We start from the raw sequence: 20,167 nt of genomic DNA, 5'->3' as shown, positions 1-20,167 counted from the left end.
TGATGCAGATATGGTTTCTTTAATTCTCTTATGTAGAATTTGAGTTTTGAGTTGGGAATAAGGAAAATGGAGTTTTACATTTTTATTAAAAAAGTTATATTTTATGGTTGAGATTGCATGGAAATTAATCCTAAAAGAGCGATTTCCATCTCTTAAAAATATCTTAATAGATACATACTATTTACTATAAAATTAGGGTTAAATTCTATGTGTTTGGTACAGTCTGGCCTTAAAGGACCTACAAAACAAAGAAAAAGAGGATGGAGTGAAAAGATAATCACAATACTTGACAAATAGCAAATATCCTAACCACTGAAGGGAAGATAGCTTTTAGACTGGATCTTTGGAAGAGGGACTTTAAGTGAGCTTCCAAGTTTCCAGCACAGAAGTCTTAAGATTAGGTAACATTATGCTAGCAAAATTTGCAAGGGCAAAGCCAATGCAATAAGAAATCGCAGACCTAAGTTTGGAAAGCAGGTAAACTACAGCCAATATGGAAAGTAGTATGGAGATTTCTTGGAAAATTGGTAATGAAACCACAATTTGTCCCAGTTATCCCTTTCCTTGGTCTCTACCCAAAGGATTTAAAAACAGCATACTACAGGGACACAGCCACATAAATGTTTATAGTAGCACAATTCACAATAGCTTATCTGTGGAACCAACATAGAAGCCCTTCAATAGATGAATGGATAAAAAAAAATGTGGCATATATACACAAAGGAATATTATTCAGCAATAATAAAATCATGGCATTTGTAGGTAAATGGATGGCGTTGGAGAAGATAATGCTAAGTGAAATTAGCCAATCCCCCAAAAAACAAATGCCAAATGTTTTCTTTGATATAAGGATAGCAAGAGGGAGCATGGGAGGAATAGACAAACTCTAGATAGGTCAGAGCTGTTGGAGGGAAAGAGAGGGGGCATGGGGTTATGAATGATGGTGGAATGTGATGATCATTATTATCCAAAGTACAAGTATGAAGACACGAATTGGTGTGAATATACTATGTATACAACCAGAGATATGAAAAAATGTGCTCTATATGTTTAATAACAATTATAATGCATTCTGCTGTCATATATAAATAAAAATAAATAAAATTAAATAACAGAATATAATTTGCTCTTAAAAACAACAACAAAACAACAACAAAGGATAAGTTACTGGGTACTCCACAGCAAGAACCAAGGCCATGGTATGTCTTACCCTACCAAGGGAGCAAATGGGTTGTTGTTAGAGACTAGAGGAGCCAGATAGGTGCCGCAGTCCGGCTGCAGCAAAATAGCGGGGGGGGGGGGGGGGGGGGGGGGGGGGGTGACGAATAACTTGTGTACATTGATACAGCAGGAATGGGAGCCGTTTATTGTAGGGCAACAGAGCTATTTATACATTTTGCACAGCTTATCTTAATTAGCATAAACTAGATACATCAATCAACCAATAAGGAATCTCCACACTTAATGGCTCGCTTTTGTTACTTCTCAAACCACTCCCTCTGACATTTTGCCAGGCACCATCCAAACTTGTTTACGAACTCTTAACATTTCCCTGGCAAAATACCAGGTGTTATTTTTGACCTATTTACAGACCTTAACAGATAGGCCAGGCAGATACACAGAATTAAGACTTGTTACATGAAGCCCTAATAGTTTACAGTTCCAAGCGCTTTTTATGGCATGCCAGACTACACTAGTTTCATCTACATACCATTTATACTAGTACATGACCTGAAAGGATGTGGAGATAAAGATGAGTTGGACCTATACCACGTGTCACTTTTTGATTAAACAAGAGGGGGCTCAATTAAGGAGCTATGCTAAGATTATTGCTTTTCAAACTGGGAATATGTAGGAAGAACAGTGAAACACACAGAAATGCCACTTTCCATACACACAGGGCTGAGTCATTTCAACAGTGTGTGCACGTGTGAAAGGGACACTTTTAAGGACATTTGGGGAAAAGTGCGCTTCATATTTAGGTGGCAGATAAGTAACAAGGAAACACGAGTGATAAAAATTGCCTTGGTATTCTCTCAAAGGGATTGCGGAGATCTGGGATGTGCGGGGACAAGCGGTGGACAAGAGGCCTGGCCAAGAACCCTGGAGCTCGCCAACCTTCTGCCAGGGCTTGCAGAGTGGACACCCAAAAGCGCCGAATGAGTGGCCCGGGACTCAATGGCCAGTCAAGGGGCCTGCACCTGACCTAGGAGGTTACTGTGCCATATGGCCAGAGGCGTTTGTGGCTAGAGCGGATGGAAGGGCCCCGAGTGAGGGGAAAGAGGAGGTCACGCATTAAGCTGGCTGCTGGCCAAGGGGCCAGTGCTGCAGGACGTCCATGCAGCCAGAGCACTGCCACCACGCGCACCTCAAGCAGGCCACTTCCGCCGCCGGCAGCGGCCCTGAGGAGTGTCCGTTCCACCCCTACCCACCCAACCGCAAGCTAGGGAGTCGCTCACCTTCCACGTTGCCCCAGACCACCATGCCCAAGCCTGGCCAACTGCTCCGGACTTGCAGGGTCCAGAGTCAATGCCAAGTGCCCTTGCCGGCCTGGAAGGAGCAGGGGACCTACGCATGGCGGCCCAGGGTCCCCCACAGTAACGTCTACCGGACTCCCTAGAGCCGCGTTGTCTGCGTCCCTCCCCCTCCAGCACTCTCACGGGCGCTAGTTCCACCCCCACCGCCTGGCTCTGTGCGAAGCTCATTCTAGCGTGGAGAGCGCGGTGGGCACCCTCCCAGCCCAAAATGACCTGCGTCTGTGGTGTGGCGCAGCATGGTGCTGCCAAGGGTTTCCTGTCAGGCAGCCTCCTGCAGGGGCGGGGATGGGGGCAATGCCTCTGCACCTGACCATCTCCCTGGGGACTTGGCGAGCACCAAGGAGGGCAGCCTCTGCAACACTCTACTGCCCTTCCCCGCCCTCTCAGGTAGCGGAAACCTGGTGGGCTTGCTGTTCCGCTGCAGCAGAGGTGTGCAAGCTATGCCATGGAGGCAGAGGACACAAGTGCAGACACTGACGGTAGCAGTTAAAACGCTACTACGGTATGAGGAGGATACAATCTAGATGCCCTTTAGTGGATGAATTGATAAAAAAAAAAAATGTGGCATATATACGCAATGGAATTTTACTCGGCAATAAAAGAGAATAAAATCATGGCATTTGCAGGTAAATGGATGGCGTTGGAGAAGATAATGCTAAGTGAAGTTAGCCAAACCCCCCCCCCCAAAAAAAATGCCAAATGTTTTCTCTGATATAAGGATGCTGACTCATAGTGAGGTAGGGAGGGGGAGCTTGGGAGGAATAGATGAATTCTAGATAGGGAAGAGGTGTGGGAGGGAAAAGGGGGGAGGGGATTAGCAAAGTGGTGGAATGTGATAGACATCATTATCCAAAGTACATGTATGAAGACATGAATTGGATATCAACATACTTTATATACAAACGGAGATATGAAAAATTGTGGTATATATGTGTAATAAGAATTATAAAGCATTCCACTGTCATTTTTAAATCAATAAAAAAAAAGGAAAATGGAAGGATGAAGATTTTTAAAAATCTTTGAACTCTATACTTTAAAGGTGTATTTTGCTGTATGTAAATGATAGCTCATTATAAAGTCGATTTTGTAAAGCAAGTGTTATAAAACAAAAAATGATGACTGACTATGTGAAAATGTGTGATTATTGCTCCATCAAGGACACTGATAAAAAGCTGAATAGTAATATTAGGTCTTATTGGTGATAAATTGAGAGTAGATACTCCAGTGTCAAAAGCCAATGAGATTAATGTCTAGAATATTCGAATTTTCAGAAAACATTGCTAATCAAAATAGAAATAGGAAACTCAGGTAAAATGGAAAAGGTAATGCATTGGAAATTCAAAATAAAAAGGAAATTTCAAGTAACAAGCAAAAATAAAAAATACAAGGAAATACTCAACTCCACTAGTAACTAGAAAAATAAAATAAAAACAAAAAAAAAGTGTAAAAAGAAAAGTACAGGATCCAGCACTAGTAATTGATTTGCAGTGACATCTAGTGGAAAAAGAGCCATATATGAACAGACACTTGCCCATATTAGTGAGCTTGGAGAATCCTTGGCCACATGGGTTAGAGGGAATGCACAAGGCATTGATCATGCCAGTACCAGGAGGGTCCACTGACCATTCCTGGTTTTTTGAGTGCAGTCCTGCATTGCACCTGTATATGTGTAAACCTCCAACAGCTATTTCTTCTCACATGCAGCACCTGGGTTACACAGGAAGCAATTTTCCATTAAATAGTTTTTAAAAAAATAATATCCTAGTCATGTATGCTTAAATACAATTCTAATGAGGACCTTCCAGCAAGAATCAAGCATACCACAAGGACCATCTCCCAGCCCCGCCATCCCTCAGTCGCCATTCACTGCAGTGTTTTTTCAGTGGGAGGCCCTACATTGTTAACAATAATCTTTACTGTCTTAATGCCCCCAAATAAAGCCATCATTCCTTCCAAAGGCTTAATATTTTTTCCTCATTTATTTACCTAAAATATTTCAAAAGAGTTTGTGAGTACTTCAGAAACAATGGATTTTTTTTTAAACTGATTTGCAAGCCTGGGACTTAATTACTGGTGAGAGAGAGAATATTCAAATATGGTTTGTTACTTTTCCCCTTTTTTCCTTGTCATGCTATAAACCTTCAACTTCAGTACTCTTTTTTCTAACCTAGAAAATTCAGATTGCATGCTTTTTTGATATGCCACAATTTAAAACAAATGGTATAATTTCAGTAGGCTCACAACTGCTTGCCAACTGCAACACCAGGAGGTCATGTGCTGAGATGCCACAGAAAACCAGTACAACTCATTCTTCATTATGAGGCTTAAAAATCTCTCTCTCTAAATGGAATTATTTCCATCAATTAAGAAATGGCAAGAGCAAGACTTGGGCTGGGGTTGTGGCTCAGTGGTAGAGCACTTGTCTCGAGTGTGTGTGAGGCACTGGATTCAATCCTCAGCACCACATAAATAAATAAAAGTATTGTGTCCATCTACAACTTTAAAAAAAATCTAAAAAAAAGAAATGGCAAAATTTGATTTTGAAATTTAAAAATAACTTGTGAACTCTACAGAAACTGCATCGTTGTTACTTCAGTTTCAATTTTGTTTACTATTATTTGTGTCAAACATTTTTTTTCTCTGTATTTTCTCAAGCAAGAAATAAATGTTGAACTAACTGACCCTGGTAGTGCCCTTGTAAAACATAGAAGGGTATAATCTGCACTTCGGAGAAAATTAGTAAGAAGATTCTACTAGTAAGGAGGGAAGACACCACCTTGCTCTCCAGATCAAAAAACTGAATATGAAAAGTACAGAATTAAGATATGTTTAGATGTATACAAACACTAGAGCCCTTGGTATGAACAATTTTCCTGAGGTTTTATTTTTTGTCTGCTCCAAAATATTCTGTCTTTTGCCATCTCATGATGTCTGAAGAACCTTTTATTTCAACTTTTCTAGTCACCTATGTTCATGTATTCATTCATTTATCTATTTCTAGTTATTCTCAAAAGGACTATCTTTCTCATCTAAGGCAAGAAGGCCTAATTTTTAAGAAAGGAAATGAGATGACCAACGTGGACCCCCACCTTAGGGGAGTGCTTTAGGGAACTTCCCCTTTTCCCTCTTTTCTGGACTTCATTAAAATTCACTACTGACATCTGAAGGGACATATGTACATAAAGACAGTGATCCTTAATGGGACAGCTCTAGACAAGGATTTGACTTCTGCTATCCTTTCACCTCGATATCTGACAGTTACCTTACCTTGGAAACATCCACAGCTAGTATCTAAAATATCAAAAAAGAGAATAAGAGCATGGAACCATTAAAAAAAGTTTGTACTACTCAAGTTCCTGGGGTGATGTGGTCACAGTAACTCATGTCATCATGCTGATTGTTGCAAGGCATACTGCACATTATGCTGCAAGATGAAATAACAAGGGAAAATGAACTCAAGCCCATGGACACTTAGGGAGTTGGAATCAGAATTGGTTTGCCAAGACTGAATACTTTCAGACATGCAGAGGTGTATATATTTAAATGATACTATTCACAAAATTCATCATGATGGCACAACTTGTTATGGTGTACATTCCATATGCTACTCACTGTGCCAGAACTTTTGTGCCAGTGAACAATACACATTTTCTGTCATCAAAAAACTTTCAATGTTGTGAGGAAGGAAAATGAGGTAAAGAGTCACCTGGAGTACAGGTTCAGAACTGCCACCTAAGGGTAATCTATGGAGCATGTAGAAAAGGTATCAGGGAGGCTTTCTGGAAAAGTGAGATCACAGTAATAACTGAGAGACTAGTCCACTTAGAGAAAGGCAGAGAAGGGAGAGAAGACAGAGAATATTTCAGGAATCACACAGTGTGACATGGGCTGTGGGGAGGGGTGCATGCTAATAAAGGAAGTTTATAGAGGTAAATTGAGGTCAGAACATGAAGGGCTAATGTGTTTTGACTTTCCTAAGGACAAGGAACCAATGAAGTTTCAAGCAACAAGGTGACATTGGAAAGTCACTCTATCTGCTATAGGGAGAATGGGATTGAGAAGTGATATGGGGGTCTTGTAATTGTCCAGGTGCTCAGGTGTAACCTGAAGAGAAAGGGAGGTAGATTTGACTAAGGTAGGGGTTTGCAAAGCAACTATAATAATATGAGAAAAGGGAAAGGAAATTGAAGGCATTGAAGGGAAAAGTTATAATGATTGATCATGGAACCTAAACAGAGGAGAGAAGAGCACATGTCAAGGGTGCGTTGGTATTGGTAAAAAGATGGTGTCAGTGGGTGGTGGGAGACATTTCAAAGGATTTTTGGAGCCAAGAATTAGAGAATGTGGAAATAACAAGATTACAGAGGGAATTTGTGGCTGTGATAGGAGGAAGGACAAGACATTGAAAGGGAGAAATTCAAGGTTATGAAGGGCCATAGTAGAAAAGAATCATTACTGTGCATGTCAAAATTATCAGGAATAAAGACCCTTTAGAGAAAGAAACAGTGATTCAGAGCACCATTTTTATGACTTTAGGTCAAAGGAGTGAATATCATCTAATATGTTTAATTCTAAAACAATGATGGCCCTCTGGCAGAGATTTCCAAACTTTCTGTGTTCATGGAATCCTTATTGTCTTTTCCCTTCCATCAACCCATTTCCATGAGTTCAAAAATTAAGTTTGTTCCTCCTTGAGTGGCTCGTGATTTGTGCCCAGCCAGACTGCTGCACCTGAATATTTAAGAACAATGAAGCTACAAAACAGTGACAAGGACCAGAATGATTGGAGATGATGTCAGAGTTGGGAGAGCAGACTGGCAGAAAGCCATTTATATCATTCACTGGCTCTTTTATGTCAAGTATGATAGAGCCATCAAAGGGTTTTGAACAGAGAGGTGATGTCTAATATGAGTTGCTTTTAAAAGGAATCCCTGTGGCAGCCAGATGGGGAAGAATTAGGGAACAGCATGCTAGTAATGGGGTGGAAATGAGGAATTCTGCTTCACTCATTTTAAGTTTGAGATATCCATGAGATATACAAGTAAATATTAAATAAGCAGTTAGATGTTTGGAGAGTCTGTGGAGATGTCCAAGATAGGGATATACATTTTAGAGTTCTTAGTTTATGATTAAAACTATTTGTTTGGATATAATCAATTAGAGAATAAGTAGAGAAGAAACAATTGATGACTGAGGTGTGGAGTACTCTGATACATAGATGCTATCAAGTTGATGGAGAACCAGCAAAGGAAGCTCAGAAGTGTGCTATGTCAATGTAAAAAAGGAAAAAAAAACAGGGAATCTGGGCACAGTGGTGCTTGTCTGTAATTGCAGTGGCTCAGGGAACTAAAGAAGGAGGATCAGAAATTCAAAATCAGCCTCAGCAACTTAGCGAGGCTCTAAGCAACTCAGTGAGACCCATTCACTAGATAAAATGTTTTTAAAAGATCTGTTCATAAGTACCCCTTGGTTCAGTCCCTGGCACACACACAAAAAAAGGAAAATATTGTAGAACTCTGAAAAACAGAAGAGAGGAGTGTTTCTAATAAAGAGACTAACACTGGACTTGACAATGTGGAGGTCACTATTGGGTAAGTTCTGCAGAGAAGTGGTAACAAAAGCTTGATTGACAATAGAAATGAAAGAAGAGGAAGTGGACAGATCCCAGTGAGAGGTAATGGCAGTTTGGGTCTACATTGGTCATAATGGAGGTTATAGAAATAAGCAGACTTTGAAGATGGTTTTGAAATTGAGCCAACAGAGTTTGCTGTTGAACTGCACATAAGGTTTAGGGTGGATAAAGAATTGCCAGGTTTTGGCATAAAGGACCAGGAAAAATGAGGCTGCCATATTTAGAGATGGAGCACTGATCTCACTATTACCCTCATCCCTGCCTTCAGCAAGGCATGGTGATTCCCATTCTTAAGGGTCCTCAGGTTGCTCCTGCCACTGGCACACCAGAGGTACTTGGCCTTCAGCTTTGGCCAAGTGTGTGGCCATGCACACAGTCTTCTGCTTTCCAGCTTCCAAACTTTGTTTACTTCTCCTCTTCTTCCCCACTCTCTTTTCCTTGTGTATTTAAGTCCCTTGATTTTAAAACAAAAGTTCATTTATAATAATTTCTGTAATTTTGTAAAGTGACATAATGAGTGTCCAACCCACTTCAGTGGGCAGTTTTCTTGTTTTGTTTATTTATTTTCTAATTAGAAATGGTTATTTTCATAGTTTGAGCAGGTCACTTGGTCCTTCATAAGGCTTACATCAGCTATTCCAAAGCATCTGTTTTCTGGCTGAGTTAAAGAAATAATTCATTTAAATGATAGATTTTTTTCCTGCTTTCCCCTATTTTGTCTTCTCTTGCATGAATCAGTGAATTTTACTTATGAGTTGCCTGAGAATCCTACCACTGAGCATCACCTTGAAAACAAAGTATGCCATAATCATTTAAAACCTTTGGGAGTGTGGCGTAGACTATATGAGATTATGTGAGGGTATGGGTCTGTGTGTTATGCCCCTTTGCACATTTATTCTTTGATGAGAATAGAGTCATAGAAAAACTCATGTGCATTTAACTTCATTTCCCCTCCATTTATTGTAAGCTTTAATGGATGGGCACCAGACTCACATAGGACTCTCTTCCTAGGAAATTTGGAATCAAAACAGAGAATGGGGACCTCTATGTGGCCTGTAACCTTAGGACCTCTGCATGAACTTATATGCTGGAGAGCCTGAAGCTTATTCTTGCTGATACTTGTAGCAAAGTAGCCAGCGGTAAAGAGAATCCCTTTTGGGTTCCCTCCCAGGGATTTGGTAGGCACTGATCTACATCTTCTTGGGCTAGCCTTGTGTCTTCCCTGAGCTATATTACACAGGCCACATCCTGAGTGTAGATTTGTCTTTCTTGCTTGATCAGAATCAACTTGGTTTCAGGTACTTGCAGCCAAGCAGGTACTTACTAAGATAAAACAAACAAACAAACAAACAAACAAACAAACAAAAAAAACATGTTTCATTTAATCAGGAAGGCTACTCAAACTTCTTCTGGAGAGATGAAGCAGGACACTTCTTCTAATGATATCCTAAAGATGGCTCAGGACCACAGCTCTCAACTCAGTTTTCCTGGAGACAAGCAAATTCCCATTACCTTAGACCATTCATGAGGCGTTAGCAGGACTTGATCTCAGAGATTGGCCATGGCCATGTCCCACCGAGTAGAGAAAAGTTGCATAACAGATGTAGGCCTTTTTTATCAGTACTTCCTTTTCCAATTTCACCAAAACAGTTTAAAAAAGTCTAAAGTGCCCCAAATCCTAGGCTTAGGGCTTAGTAAGAGAGGGTTAGAAATGTACTCCTAACTAGCATGAGAGGCATGAGAATCAAGTTTCTGTATCAAAAATAAGTGTACTTTGTTGGGAGCCGGCGACTGCACCCTGAATATGGCGCTGGTCTCTGCTTCCGCTTCGTTAGTGGTTAGAGTTGTTAGAAGTAAACAACTCCTTGTAAGGCTGTGGGCTGGGCTCTGGCCTGCTTCCGCTGCGTTGTACCTATTAGACTTTCCCCCGTGGTGCTAATTCATTGGCGGGGGCTGGGTACTTAAGCTAGGGCAGACCGACCGCTCGCTCTCTTGTTCCTGTTTTCTCATCATGATTCAAAGGTCCTGAGTAAACTGCTGAAAGAAGAATCCTGTGTCGTGTTTCCCTTGCCGGCGAGGGGTCGCGACAGTACTTCCCCAAATACCATGTCCTATATGATTCTGCTCATTTCCTTTTGATTATCTTAGATAAGGCTCTCTCACAGAGTCTTTCTCTATATAGAATTTAACACATTAGGAGGGCCCAAGGGGCAAATATCCCCAAAGTTGTACACCAAATCAGCAGAAGAACTGAAAATAAAACTCAGGGACTTTTACTGCCCAATCCACTGGAAAAAATCTGTGGGACCTTCAGGGACATTGAAGGAGGGAGCCTGTTTCTCAATTTTATTGGAAGATTTCCTTTTGTAGGTGTTCCAAGTACAAACACTGCAAAGAGGGAAAGAGAGAAAGAATGTATATAATATAAAAATGGTGAAATGCTGATGTCATTTGGACATAAATGACACCTTAAAAGGAAATGCAGTTGTGTTATAGGAAGTACAACAGACAGAAAACCAGGTGTGGATTTTCCACTTCTGACTGTGCCACTAATAAACTGCTTAATTTTCTATAAATTGTTTAACTTCTCTTGACCTACAAATCTTGATCTGCAAATGAAAGTTGTACTAACCTCTCTTCCCCAGATCCCAAATGTTAGGTGTAGGACAGGCTGAACTATATTGTCTGAAGAGCAGGCTGAATGAATGTTAGCTACAGGATAACCCACGAACTCAAACCCCCCTCTGTCTGGTCCTTTATCACCTGTTTGTGTCAAGTCTGAATACTCGACCCAACTCAAGGCTGAACACTTGACACCCACAAATCTGGTGCAACCGAAACCCACACCTGACCCCTGCCCCATCTGCCTGAAGGCAGAAGATGACACCCTTAGCAACTATGGTGTGATCCAATCATTGTACACCAACAAAGCTGCTTGCAGACGCAGAGATTCCATTAGATTTTTGGCTAAAAACTCCCTCCTGCCGGGCCCCTCTCTCTTGCTCTTGCTCTTGCACTCTTTCTCTCTCTCTCTCTCTCTCTCTCTCTCTCTCTCTCTCTCTCTCTCTCTCTTTTCTTGCTTTTGCTCTCCCTTGCTCTTTTTTCTTCTCTCTCTCTCTCTCTCTCTTCTCCTATTTTGCACTGCTGCAATAAAGATCTCTTGGTTGCTCTGAGTGTTGTGGTCACTTTCCTTTCACCAAATTCTATGAAATCCTTAATTTTTAAGGTTTAAAAATTGAATGAATTAAAGTGACAAAGTTATATCATGTAGCACTGAAATTTTCAAAATAATTCAACTCATTTAATATAGTTTTAAAAAGCTAACATGGCCCCAGAAATATACTCAATTAAATAAAACAATAGATGCTGTTTTGTTTTTATCCTTTTAAAAAAAAATCTAAGGAAGCCAGAATAAAGACAACAGAATTAAAAATACAAATATACAAAATGGAATATAGCTCAGCATCAAAAGAAAATAAAACTATGGCATTTGCAGGTAAATGGATGGAGTTTGAGAATATCATGCTACATGAAATAAGCCATTCCCAAAAAACCCAAGGACAAATGTTTTCTCTGATATGTGGATACTGATCCATTTATGGGATGGGGGCCGTGGGAAGAATGGAGGAACTTTAGACTGGGCATAGGGGAATGAAGGAAGGGGAGGGGGCATAGGGGTAGGAAAGATGCATGTATGCTTACACTAATAGTATGACTCTACATTGTGTACAGAGAAATGAAGAGTTGTGCCCCATATGTGTACAATGAATTGAAATGCATTATGTTGTCACGTATAATGATTTAGAACAAATACAATTTTGAAAAAAATAGAAAAAAAATTCATTGCATATACTCACTCACTGACCTTCGCTGGTGCTTAAGTCAGGTGGCTCTGCAAGCAGATTGTTGTAGGCAAATAATGCATATGTGTTAGTGAGGGTTAGCACAGTGGGCTCATTTTATAGAACTATTCTCTTAACCTTGTGTTCCCACTATTCCCATCTATCTGTCCCCTTACACTTTCATGAAAGTGTTAAGTAGTAGGTTATTTCATAGGTCTACCTCATTTCAACAACCTCATATAACATGACTACTTTGGAATTCCACTCAAATTGTGCATCACACAGCTACAGAGGCCTCAAATAATAGTGCATATTTTAATTCTATTGCTCTGATATACTTGGGAATTGTAGTTCCTATATTATGAGAAATTGATTTGAATGTCAAGAGAAGCAATTTCAATTAGCTATTAGGATGTAATACTTCTCCATTATGTTAGTTTGATATAGTTTTCCATCAATATAACAACAATTCTCATATATGTATATGACATATGTATATGCCATATATGTACACCAAATCAGCAAAAGAACTGAAAATACTACCCAGGGACTTTTACTGCCCAATCCACTGGAAAAAATTTGAGGGACCTTCAGGGACATTGAAGGAGGGAGCCTGTTTCTCAATTTTATTGGAAGATTTCCTTTTGTGGTTGTTCCAAGTACAAACATTATTTTATATGTGTATTATTAGCAAAGAGCTTTTGTCTAATAAAAAGAGAAATTATCTAGTGGTGGGTTATGTGAATTGCCTAGTTGAGATCACACAATGTTTGTTTCTATATAGTATATTAGGAAGTAATTACCCCATTCATCTCTGCTTCTATAGTATTTAAAATAAAATATAGATCTTAAGAGGACAAAAATATCATGTTATAATCTATATACTATTTATAGTTACTCCATACAAATTAGTGTAATCTTAGGAATATTCATCTCTATTATAAATTGTACAATCTATCATTATACCACCAAAAGCTAGGCCCTTGCTCTGATGCCAATCCAATAATAAGAACACAGTTTTGAGAAAAAGTAAAACTAATAAACTTCTCCTAACAAAAGAGAAACACATGGGACTCCTGTTCCAGAGTCTGTGATTCTGCCCATGAGGTTGGGGGCAAGGGGTTTTTAAAGAGATGATTCAAAGGCTAAATCCCATGTGTTCTCTGTTGTAATTCACTTGTTAATTTGGGAGATGGTCACTTCTTAGATCTTCTGGTGCCCTCCCCAATGTCTGAATTACTCATTCCTGTTCATGTGATAGATAGGTAGGTTCTCAAGGACAGATAAACTCTGCCTAGGATGGGGAAGAAAAGTATCCCTGTTTCCCTTGAGATTAAGGAGGGGAAGATTGGGATGGAGAGATATTAGAGACGTGAAGTGAAGTGAAGAAGGAAAGGAAGAGAAAGAAACTTGTCCATTTAAAAAATATGTGGCAGCAGCAAAGCAGCAAGAGTTATATATTCAAAGCATGAAGGAGACTACTGTAACACTTAAAGAATTAAAATATCCTCAATGGAAGCAAAATAAATACACACATAGAATACAGTGAGTGTTTTTCTGTAAGTTTACTGTGATTAAACAGTGAAAATATTAATTTTTTTGATCTCTATGGGAACATACAAAGGACTGAAATTTTTATTACAAGGTGGACTACTAATATGATTGGAAAGATGATTTGGTGGCAGAATTAGAAGTACACATTTAAACTATAAGAAGGATCATTTGAGATCATCAAGCAATTTTGAAATTATTTCAGGAGCACCTATGAACTATTTTTTCACCATTGATAGTTTTTTTTTACTAAATTTACATATATGACTATACACATTTTACTCCCATAGCCAAAAGATATCAAATTTCTGAGAAGTGTCAAGAACATGAATACACTTGAGAACATAGTAGATACTCTTTCTGCATTGATAAATTGCTGAGTGTGTTATCACTTGTCCACACTTTAACATGTAGCTCTGGCAACTTGGGAGTGAACTTGGAAAAGGTGGAGTTTTGGTTCTGGAAATGTCAGCATCAACAGATGCTTCTACTTGAACTTGAATCACAATCAGTAGAGCCATCCTTCAGAGATCAGCAAGCATCTAGTTTGGATGATGATTGGCAAAAGCCAAGATAAAAAAAGGATGAGGTGGGCTCTTCTTAATATTCTAAACAATGAAATATGTATGTAATTCTGCAGGGTTATTACCCTTTTTCTGGTATACATAAAATGAGGTTTCTTGCTAGCCAGTGGATGAGATTTGAAAATGGATTTAATTTTATTTGAAATACAATCACTGTCATTATTTCCTATACATTTGAGTTTATGGTTACAAATACAAATCATAGACACTTCTTAGCTGTTAACATTCTCTCTATTCCTTCTCTGTCAATTAAATAATTTTGAAATAATTTCCCTGCTTGAGAAAATTCTATAGTGAGAGTTGAAAAGTTGATCAATCCATGGTGTAGACATAGCAAAACACTCTATTGTATGCAGTAAGTACAATTTAAAAGTTAAAAATCGATCACTTAATTAAGTGCATCCGTGAAATAATTCAAAATGATATTGTCTAAAGAAAATGCTTTGTCTTGTTTTTGTAGAAATATGTACTGAATAATTCCTCCTTCCTCTGAGTTTATGCCAGTGTTAAATAACCAAATGTCAAGTGAAGTATTTTTACTTGACTATACTATACCTTTGATACCCCCTTTCCTGATACGTGTTACTTGGTAGCCCATTAAATATTTAAATGTTTGATAATAATGAAGACATCATTTTGATAAAACTTCATAACTAATGGCAACAATATTCCAGAGTATTGTTTGTTTTACATCTGTTATCTCTAGTTACCCTGAACCCACCAAGTTGATAAAATTCTTGCATGTTTTTTTTATGGCTTAAAGTTGGTTTTAATCAAATGGTTTTGTTCTGAGAATCAGGACACCAGCTGCAAAGTTAAGACATTTGTGACCCCTTAGAGACTTGCACTAATTCAATGAAAGGGATGTGAATTGAGGCTAAGCAGGTGTAATTAGAACATACTCCTGGAAAACAAAGGAATGTTTACACATTACCATTTTGCTTTAAGCCAAGACAAATTAATTGACTTCCTTTAAAAATTTGTCACACATTAATTAGAGAGGCATGTTTTCATCACAATGTATTCAAATACTCTCAGCCTCGATTACTTCTTGACAAAATTCTGAACAGATTTTATTTCTGAGTTTTAAAAACTTTATTAATATTTTCATGTTATCAATGTTGATATGAAATTATCTTTTGTTTTTCCTCTGCTGGGTGCTGTCCTCTTTTTATCACAGGAACAAAATTCTATTCTATCACTATATTTACCTGCTTCTCCTGGCTACTGTCAAGATGGGGATTTCATTATTGGTGGATTCTTTTCCCTGAGAGTGATGGCTGGTGACACCAGAAGTAAATTTGACTTTACAGATAAATTCCATATGCCTGATTATGTTTATGTGTAAGTGTATCCATTTTCCTAAGTGTATAAATTCTCTCTAGGGGAGAATCATTTTTCTTTATATAAAGGTGCAGGATATGATATTAAGAACTTTCAACTTATATGCCTTGATATAATTGAATTGATTTATTTGACACTACTGTGGTGTTTTCCCCTATTTAATCTAGCAAAATATTATTTTCTGAATCACAACATGATATCCAAGGTAGGGTAACTAAATTCTCATGTAATGCCTGCCATTTTCTTTTTTTAATATTTAGTTTTTTAGTTGTAGTTGAACACAATACCTTTATTTTTCATTTGTTTATTTGTATGTGGTGCTGAGGATCTAACCCAGGGCCTTGCTCATGCTGGGCAAGCAGTCTTCCTCTGAGCCACAACCCTAGCCCCATGCCTTCCATTTTCTATTTATTTCATTCTCTGACATTTTCTCATCTTACAATGCCTCAAATAGTCAATATTATAAATTTGACTGTAAATCATTAGACTGTCAGTCTGATTTTTTTGAGGCACCAAATTTCTGAATGTTTTCAGAATAAGATATCTTATTTATTTTGGGGGTTATCATGTGCATTCTTTTATAACTCATCTTTTTTAGAAAACAAAATCTATGAGATTGTCTTTTACCTTTTATTTCTAGGGATCTTACTAAGCATTATCAGTGCCTGCTGGCCATGGTTTTTGCTGTACAGAAAATCAACAAGGGCCTGAATATGTTGTTCAATATGTCTCTGGGATTCCATCTCTTCAATGTTGACTTTATTGAGAAAAAGGCCATAGAGAGTTCTAAGTCTTTACTTTCAGGAAAGAGTCCTCTAGTCCATAATTAAGACTGTAGGTCAGAAAAGAGAAACAAGCTGGTGGCTGTGGTAGGAGGTGTTTCAACAGGGATATCGACTCAGAGTTTCCAAGTACTCATTCTTTACAGTGTCCTCCAGGTAAATAAACAATTCTGGCTTTTGGGGTTAAATATAGAAATAAATAACAAAAATTTAATTTATGCTTACAGAAAAGGTATAAGACTTCTTAACAAGGTACTCTTTATTCATTTTTTCTCTAAAATATGTCTTCATAAAGCAAAATTGTGTTTGTATAATAAAATTTACTTTGAAATCATCAAAATGTAGAAAAGTATACACAAATATATAAACATTCATATTTATATATATAAAATAATAATAAATCTTAACAGCTAGAGAAAATAAAATATTTTCCCTTATCATAACAACTTTTTTCCTATGGAATTTAAAACATCATAAATATATTGGGTTCATAACACTTCTATTCACATGCTTTTTAAAAATTTATTTTCATTGTACTAATACTTTGAATATATTTCACTTATGATCAATTACTTTTGTTTAATATCAGTTCAAATTGCACCCTAACATTTCATTCTACAAAAGTTATTTAACTGATTTACTATGTTCAGATCTTTAGATTATTTCTAATTTACCATTATTAAAATGATTATTTCAATTCCTATAACAGTTTTTAAAATCTTTACATTGAATAGTGATAACTTTCTTTAAATGGTTTTCTAACAGTAATAGTTCAGAGTCAAATGTACTCATGCCTGCCACGTACTCAGAGTCAAATGTATACACCTCTAAAGGTTGTGACAGAATTAGAAATTGTCATTCAAAACACACACACACACACACACACACACACACACACACCCCAGTTTACCTGCTATAATACATGAGAATCCCAGTGTACTTATCTGTTAACATCCTTGGAATAATTTTTACAATCTATGTTGAAGGAATTATGTATTTTCCCGGTTTTAATTTTTATTCCTTATGCTTATGAGCTTATTTTATTTCTTGTTTTACATACTTTTAATCTTACCTTTGTTGTGTGATGGTAGTAAGGTAATTCTATTTTTTTCTCATTGATTTTAATCCTATTCCTTCCTTAGAAACAAATTTAATCTTTCAAACTGTATTAAAGAATGAAAGTCTTTTTGTCACATTAAAGTATATATGTGTCTAATTAATAATTTAAATCTTGTTCAGTAAATTATGGAAAAAATAAACAAAAATATACTAGTTTCATTAGCATAATGTACTCACCTTCATGCTTTAAAAAGATAATCTTATTATCTTATTTCATCTATTAAAATTGTTTATTTTATGCATCTATTAAATATTGTTTTCTTAAGACTTTTTGCTTTCTTCCCTAAAGTAGTTGTTCATCTATTTTATGCTTTCTTATTTTTTTTTCATTTTTCGAAACTGTTTAAGGCATTTATTCATCCATCCAGGTGGGTAACAATCATTTAATGAACATCTATGTTGAAAACTTATTGTTTTGAAAGTGTCTGTTAAAACCTGAAGTTTGCTTGTCTGGGAAGCAAACTGAGTATAGGGATCTAGGCTTTGATTTAAATTCTATGATGGACATACTAGTTTGGGAGATCACTTAAAACGTGTTTTTTTTTTTTTTTTTTTTTTTTGTTAAAAAAGGGTAAAGATTTTAGTGTTTGCCATGACATCCTCTCATATTCTGAGTTTGAGGAGTGTGGAAGATTCAATAAAGTAGATTGATAATGTGGGTTACAACCTAGAAATTAATTATGGAAAGAGAATTATGGAAAATAATTAAGAACCATGTTTCAAGGAAAAGAGTGTGATCAAATGTTTTACATAGGAGTTGATTAAATAAAATAAGTTCTAATAATTTGTTAATTGATTTAGAAATGAGGTAATTAGTGACTTTATTTTTCAAATATGGAGTGTGGTCAGCATACCTGATAGAGAAGGTTTAAGAGAAAAGTAAAGAAACAAATAGGAATGGCAGTATAAACAACTTAACTGATGAGTTTTCTATGAAGGGCGAAAACAAGGGGAGAGCTGGAGGGTACTGGACAAAGAAAGATTTTCTGAAAAGTGGTGGGAAAACAATGAGGCTTTTTTTCTTCATTTTGGCATAGTGGACTGTGTATATAGGTATTTTTACAATAAGGAATAAGGACCCCTAAGTATATGTAGGTTTCTTTTTCTTTCTTTTTTGAATTTTAAAATACTTAACACATTTCTCTTTCTCAGTAAATTTGATTAGATATTTATGGCTTCAAGAAAAAAAACAGAGTGTTCACATTTCATTCTTTCAGTGATCCAAAAAGTGTAGAGCTCAGTATTGAAAATACTGGATTTGCAAATAAACTACTGAGTTATAGTACTTTAACTGAGATCAGGAGATGAAAACTTTTGTGACTTTTTTTAGATATATTTTTAAAAAGAGTAAATGAAAAGGTATATAAAATATAATATCATAGCTTAATTATATTTCTTAGCAAACTTCTTTATTCAATGACTTTTTTGCATGAAAGAGGTAGGTAAAGTTAAATAATTTGTGAATAAACATCAAAATTTTGTCTAAGTAGAACATTCTATTCTGTTTAGATCACCTATGGTTGATTTGACCACAGCCTCAGGGACAAGGCCCTGTTCCAGTCTCTTTACCAGTTTCCCATGAACCCTACAGCTTTGTATCAGGGAATTGTTCAACTAATGCTGCATTTTGGTTGGATCTGGGTTGTAGTTCTAGATGACATCAGGGGAGAAATGTTCCTCAGGGACATGACACGAGAAATGACCAACAATGGCCTCTGTGTTGCATTTGCCAAAAATATCCCAGAGATTCTTGTTAAGGATACTATTAAGGAGCAACTTTTTATGGAAAGATTTACATTTTCAAATGTCAATTTTGTATTTGACGACAGACACATATTCTCTTCTTAGATTTGTTCTGAAGATACATTGCAATATTCCATCTAGAAATATCTGAGTAACAACTTCTAACTGGGATATTACTATATTACCCTTTGGACAAAGTTGAAGCTATATGTATTTTGGTGGAGCATTATCATTTTCAGAACACACTGATGAGGTTCCTGGTTTTCAAGATTTTCTCAGAAATGTTCACCTGTAATATTTCCCCATGACATTTTTATCCAGGATGTGTGGTCTATAATATTTGAATGTCCATATTTGGATCAACAGGGAATCAGGATATTGAGTAAATGTGAATAAAATGGTACCCTGGAAACTTGAGCTTTGCATGTTTGGGATATGAATATCTCACCCCAGAGTTACAATGTCTATGGTCTGTGCATGTCATTGCCAAGGCTCTTTAGGAAGAACTGCCACTCACGTTGGAGGAAGAATCACTTGATAAAGGTGAAAGTGTGACTTTTCATCCATAGCAGGTGCAACAGCTTATTCTAGTATTTTCCTAGGGCGCTGGGTCATAAATTGTCTTTTCTATTTTTTCATTCATTATGTTTTCATAATTATATGTTAAATGAGGATGCTTTTGAAAACATTTATTTTTGTGATACTGGGATTGAGTCCAGAGATGGTTTATTGCTGAGGTACATCCCCAGGCATTTTTTTTTTGTATGGTGATAGGGTCCTCTCTGATTTGCCAAGACTGACTGCAAACTTGTGAGCCTACTGGCCTCACCTCCAAATTTCTAGATTCAGGTGTATATCAAAGTGCCCAAGTCTAAAATAATTTTGTAAAATCATAATACATTTAAGAGCATCCCTTATGCCCTCCTTGATAATTTAATATTTCCATTATGAAACAAATCATAATATATTATAAACAAATAATAATATTTATGAGATTCTAAGCATGCTTCAAGAATGTTATTCATACCCTTTA

General features: G+C 37.1%; 2 pseudogenes; one reads left to right on the top strand and one right to left on the bottom strand.

Annotated features, from left to right (window-relative positions):
* Positions 1-20,167, bottom strand: part of LOC113201641 (vomeronasal type-2 receptor 26-like) — an 82,780-nt pseudogene that overhangs the window by 15,389 nt on the left and 47,224 nt on the right.
* Positions 15,273-19,703, top strand: LOC144254831 (vomeronasal type-2 receptor 26-like; annotated as a pseudogene).

The sequence above is a fragment of the Urocitellus parryii genome, chromosome 5 (genome assembly GCF_045843805.1).
Source record: "Urocitellus parryii isolate mUroPar1 chromosome 5, mUroPar1.hap1, whole genome shotgun sequence".
Lineage (NCBI taxonomy): Eukaryota > Metazoa > Chordata > Mammalia > Rodentia > Sciuridae > Urocitellus > Urocitellus parryii.
This window is presented reverse-complemented; position numbering and strand designations above follow the sequence as displayed.